This window comes from Hyaena hyaena, unplaced genomic scaffold (genome assembly GCF_003009895.1).
Source record: "Hyaena hyaena isolate Hyena2069 unplaced genomic scaffold, ASM300989v1 scaffold_643, whole genome shotgun sequence".
In the NCBI taxonomy this organism is placed as follows: domain Eukaryota; kingdom Metazoa; phylum Chordata; class Mammalia; order Carnivora; family Hyaenidae; genus Hyaena; species Hyaena hyaena.
In genome coordinates, this window is record NW_024081277.1 from 980,352 (window position 1) to 981,085 (window position 734).

The 734-nt window shown below is 38.4% G+C and overlaps 1 non-coding gene across 1 annotated transcript; it reads left to right on the forward strand.

Moving 5' to 3' along the window:
- Positions 1-211: 211 nt before the first annotated feature.
- LOC120219755 lies at positions 212-318 on the forward strand. Its single transcript, XR_005525383.1, has one exon. It is a non-coding gene; the product is annotated as a U6 spliceosomal RNA (small nuclear RNA).
- The last annotated feature ends 416 nt before the right edge of the window (positions 319-734 follow it).

The window sequence follows — 734 nt, forward strand, 5'->3', positions numbered from 1 at the left end:
CTTTTTTTCTGGTAGAGAAACACTTCAAAGTACATAATACTAAGCAGGTATATTTTTCTTCTTGTCTCTATATTTGCAAAAGTGTTTATTTTCTTTACTAACTTGAAATTTGTTTGCTTGAGTGGGAAACAGAAGGATATCCAAAGATGTCATTATCTTAATAAAACTTCAGTGCCTGAATATCAATCCCACCATTAAACAATTACTGAGAGTGATAGCTTTGGCAGCATACATATTAAAATTGGAAGGACACAGAGAAGACTAGAATGGCTTTTGTGTAAGGAAGACATGCAAATTTGGGAAGCATTGCACATTTTGTGTCTATGTGGAAACATGGATGTTGGCTGAACCTCAGTGATTTCACAATATGTGTAAATCAAACCATCATGCTGTATGCCTTAAACTTACACAGTGATGCATGTCAATTATTTCTCAGTAAACTGGAAAAAAAAAAACACAATTACTGAGATGCTTTGTGGAAAGAGAGCTAAGGGGTTCTAAATTAAAGCCATACATTCTTTGAAGCACCTCCCATTTAGAGATGTAGACTGTATATCCTCCCCTTTGAGTCAGGGCCAGCTTGTGACTGCTTCAACCTAAAGAATGCAGTGAGAGTGGCAAGGTGTGACCTCTGAGGCTAGAAAAGCCCAGGAAGCTTCACCTGTTTCTCTTGGGACATTCACTGTGGGCACCATAGCTGCCATATAAGGAGTCTGATCAACCCAAGGCTACCA